Here is a 5,262-nt window from a genome sequence, read left to right as displayed (position 1 = left end):
TTATACAAAAGCTCTCCCCAAATAGGTGGTCCCTGATGACGAAGATTTATTTACAGAATTTACCCCCCCCCTCTTAAAAGTGTTTTCTTCCTACTTACTCCAACTTTAACAAGCTTAATAGAAAGTTCTTAATAAACTGAAAAACAATTCTAATATAAATTCTCATTTGGAATACTCACGCTAATTCTAGAAGTTAATAATCTAAATTTAGTTCTTGCCAATTGAATATCATCATGATGTATTCAATTTCGAGGATTAAAATTTAAAGTATATATAAATGAGTAAACCCTTAATGCTGATACCTTATACATGGAGACAATTGTTATTATTTGTAATTTGTTTTAAATGCTATGACTTAACTTTAAATAATACTATACATTTCATAATGAAATATTGCGAAAAAACTTGAAGTATTGTTTAAGGAAAATAAATTTCAGAATTGAAGTTGACCTTTGAAAAAATGCAGATCAGAATAATGAGTGATAAACCTTTAAATTAAAAAAAAAATTTTTTTTAATGTAGTTGTCATTTACTATTAATCGGCTCTTTATCCAGATCAGCTTTTTACTTAGTAGGGGTTGTTTTGCTAAATCTAAAGTTTCCTTTATACTTTTTATAACTTGTTCTTGCTTTTGACGCCGTTAATTATATGTCGTTATGTTACATGTATATGAGTTTGAAATATCTTCAAGGTATATATCGTGGGTTCTTTTTAAGCAAATCATAATTAAAAAAAAAATCATCAATAAGTAAACGATAATGTTTTATTGCTAAAATTTGCATTCAATTTGATAATCTAAAGAAAGACTCCACGATTTGGATATTTGTATAGTATGAACTGGTCACTATTAAAAACTGTCTTGTATCATTATCATAAGAAAAAGTTTCCATTGATCGAGCTGTTTTTATGATGTCTTTTTCAAAAGAAGATAAAGTTAAACCAGGAAGAACACTGCGATTCAAATAAAAAAAAAAGTTACCAAAAATTTAAACAGGGCACATTAAGATATCAATCAAAGTTATTACCCCTTCTCTTTTTGAAAATCCACATATACTTCATGTTAGAACATCTTTCCCTTTAAATGTTCATTTTCAGGATTCATGATAACATCTTTTGGTGTAAAGCAATGTTTTTCACTTGGTTTAGAAGTAAAGACAATTTTACCGATAAACATCTTAATATATTTCCTATGCATTAACATTTCTATTACATTTTTTAATTGTAAACAATTGCATCCTGCTTTTTATTCGTTTGATGTGTTAGAAAAATGAATATGCATGACATTGATTTAGGGTATATAAGCTGTTGTTCCTTCATACATGTATCCACACACCTTTGATTGACAAAACTTCAACTTCAGAGTTGTAGCAGCAGAGCCTTATATTATTTATAAAGGTTAGTGTGTGTGTTTCGGTATGTATTTTCTTCAATAATTGCTAACAGTTGAAATTAAAAGGATTTAGCAAAACTAATTATTTTAAAAAATAAGTTGTATAAAAAAAGATTGTTTATCTTTATTTTTTTTCCTTTACATTTTATATCATTGTGCTGCTGGTATACTGAATTCTTTTTTCATACATACATGTTGTAAGTTCAGTAGAAAATAATGATCAACAAACATCTCTTGTGGAGGGTTGTCTCATTGGCAGTCGTATCACATCTTCTTCTTTTACATCATAAATGTCGTAAAATTTTTCTATCTTTAACTATTTATTGAATATATTTTCAATTGTTGAATGAAAATGCTTTTGTAATATACCATGGTTTCACATTGTTGTCATTTGTCTAAGGCAAAGTGTCAGAGTTCCCGCGTTGACATGAACTATTATTGATACACTCACTCCCGGTATATTTTTCTGTTAATTAACCACACGGATCGTTCAAAGCCATATAGTGTTTGTACTACTTGGCTTATATTGACTTTGCCAGATTTGGCACATCTCTTTAAAATTTTGATTTAACTTCGTTTTGACCGCCTTAAGTCGAAGAGTTGAAATATCGTTTACGTTTGTTCCGTTGTTTGATATAATCGAGAGATTGATTTGGTTAGGTTTTATGAAATTTTCATTTTTTAAATTTATTTTTGAGTTCGATATTTGTGTTTATACTTTTTTACTGAATAAGATGAATGCATGTTTAAACACATGCATGCACAATGTTTTCCTTATGGCATTTATCTATTAACGAATCATATACATATTATTCAGGTAATTTTCTTTCTTGCAGATACGCTTATCAACTTCAAAGGCAATTATAATGACTACTATTCTAACAGGGATCTTGTTTGTGTCGATGTGTCTTGCAAGTACTGGTAAGATTTTAATTCACCAAAATGTACAAATATGTAATGTATTGATAGCGAAAAGTGTTTCAAGAACATCCTGTTGCTTAATCTGACTAACAAATACGACAATCATTAACTTAACAAGACGACTGCTTGTCATGGGACTATTTTGTGACTGCAATAAAAAATAATTTTAGACGGATCAGCCACTAAAATAACTTTAAAACGAGTCTTGCACAAAGTTCACTTCGACCATCCTTGATTAAACCATGGTAGTTAACGTTTGCCTTGGTCCACCATTTACTATTTCAACTTATGCCTGGCGCTAGCTTGCATTAAATTGTCCATGTTTCTTATCATATACATTACTAAATGTATTCAATCTCCAAGGGAATTTTCAATTGCCTTTTGCATATCGAAAACGCTTTTGTTACCCTTTTAAAATAAGATAAGGTACATTGCATAAATAAACGAAGACCATATTCTTCAAATCATAAAAGGTTTTGGTCGAAGGCAAAGTTCTAACCCGTTTAATCATGTAGCAGCCCGTAAATATTCATAAGCTTACAGTTTGGTTATGATAGCATCGAATAACAAGGGTATCATACGTACTCTAAATAGAAATATATTTATGACAATATTTAACATTTGGTTACAGGGTAATATAAACATGCTAAATGACAGTAATGTTGGTGTACAACTATAAAACTGATGGTCGTCTTTAATTTAGAGTCCTATTATTTCTTTTTGTTATTAAAACAAAAATGAACCTGCATTAGGAATCCGTAGTTTTGACATGCAAGGATTGTTAGAAAATCAAATTAATTTGCTCACATTAATCAAACACAAAACTGTGTATGTTAGTATTACCAATCAATAAATATAGTAATGTATGATGTATTGACTATTGTAATGATTACACACTTATGTCGGCTTTAAGATTTAACTTTACACAATTATGTCGGCTTTAAGATCTAACTTTACACGGTGTTGACATGAATATCAATCATGTGGTCATTTTTATAAATTTCCTGTTTACAAAACGGTTACTATGAATTTTTCGAAAAACTAAGGATTTTCTTATTCCAGGCATAGATTACCTTAGCCGTATTTGGCACAACTTTTTGGAATTTTGAATCCTCAATGCTCTTCAACTTTGTACTTGTTTCGCTTTATAAATATTTCGATTTGAGCGTCACTGATGAGTCTTATGTAGACGAAACGCCCGTCTGGCGTACTAAATTATAATCCTGGTACTTTTGAAAACTATTACACAATTATTTCGGCTTTAAGATCTAACATTACACAATTACGTCGGCTTTAAGATCTAACTTTATATTTCAATTTATATTGCTGTACCGACACTAAAAATAGAAGTTTTGATATCTTATCTTGGTTTATAATGACAACGGTTGTCCCCCTATAGACAAAATTTGTACTCATAATTAAACTATATGCCTGACGAAATCTTCAACTTTTTTCATTTATCATATTAAAGATTAATTTCATCTATTGATCATTATATTAACATGACAAAAGTGTAACTGCAACCAATTCATTCTATACTTACTTTACAAACAGATTTTGATATATTTTGTTTAGAAGAGAAGGGATTGACTTCATATTGTTAGCACAATTGTTTGCAAATCTAAACAGAAAAGATTTTGAAATGCAGCAAAATGGAATTACTGCATAAAACTCGTTAAATATCTATCAAATTTCAAAATTTCTTATGCACATCGTAGGAGAATAACGTGTTGTTACTTGGTATAAATATATGTTATAAAACTCACGATGACATACCAGATTTTGATTGGTTAATACGAGGGAGACAGTTTGTTCTATCTCTGACTATAAGGTTTTTCATATACTGTTTTACATAACTAACATACATCTCGTCACTTTTGTTACATTTCTAATGAATGTAACGGATGATAGAGCAAATTGTCTCACCTCGGTTTACAATGTTATTTCGGAGAAACAAGCTGCTCTACCACACTCTCTAATTTATACATTATTTAATGTCAAATGATTTGTAAAAGGCATACTTTATGTTCGTGTATTTATGTGTATATTATACTTTTCAAAATCTTTTTTAATTTTTTTTTCAGCTGCATTTTCATATTCATTACAATCAGGAAAACTATATGTGAATGCAGGAAGTATAGTCAAATACACCAAGCCAATTTACACGGGCAGTGGATATGTTCCCGCTACGGGTATATATACTGTTCCAACTGGTCAAACTGGTATTTACTTAATATCTGTTACCTTGATGTCTGGCTTTAAAAGCGCCCACCTTACTGTAAGGACGGGTCCCGCACCTGGAATTATTTTGGGGTGGCTATTCACCGATATAACTTATAACATGGCATCACTATCTATCGACTATGCTCTGACAGAAGGAGACATGGTTTGGGTACAAATGACAACTGGAACGGAACTGTTTGATGTTTATAACGTTTTCAGCGTTGCAAGAATAATGTAAATATAAGATAATAGTTCATCAAATCAGCCAATAACATACAATGGAATAAAACATATAAGCAGTGAATGCTATTAAATAAAGTTTACCATTTTTATATTGTTACACTTTTTTATCGAGTAATTGGCTAACAAATTAATTCAAAGTGTTGTTAAGACTTTTGTGTACCTTATACCGAAAACAAAATATGTATTCCATGTAGGCATGTTGTCTGCTCTATGGTCGGATTGTTGTCGAATTGACACATTCCCCATTTCCTTTCTCAATTTTATGTATTATTTGTACATTGTAATATATTTTATTGTAACTTCAACTTTGTAATAAATATATTTTTCTTATTCTTACACGAGTTATCCTTTTCCTGGCATGTTGATTATTTTTAATTAATCAACGTGTAGTTCGTTTGATATCACTACTTGCTCAATAAAAATTCTCTTATGTCTCTTATGTCGTCAAATTTCCTTGCCATTATTCTGAATTTCCTATAACCAC

The 5,262-nt window shown here is 30.1% G+C and overlaps 1 long non-coding RNA gene across 1 annotated transcript; it reads left to right on the top strand.

The window, feature by feature from the left end:
• Positions 1-1,309: 1,309 nt before the first annotated feature.
• Positions 1,310-4,999, top strand: LOC143043258 (uncharacterized). Its single transcript, XR_012968276.1, has 3 exons — positions 1,310-1,396; positions 2,228-2,312; positions 4,397-4,999. It is a non-coding gene; the product is annotated as an uncharacterized LOC143043258 (long non-coding RNA).
• The last annotated feature ends 263 nt before the right edge of the window (positions 5,000-5,262 follow it).

This window comes from Mytilus galloprovincialis, chromosome 8 (assembly GCF_965363235.1).
Source record: "Mytilus galloprovincialis chromosome 8, xbMytGall1.hap1.1, whole genome shotgun sequence".
NCBI lineage: Eukaryota > Metazoa > Mollusca > Bivalvia > Mytilida > Mytilidae > Mytilus > Mytilus galloprovincialis.
The sequence above is the reverse complement of the archived record's forward strand: the minus strand, read 5'-3'. Positions and strand labels throughout refer to the sequence as shown.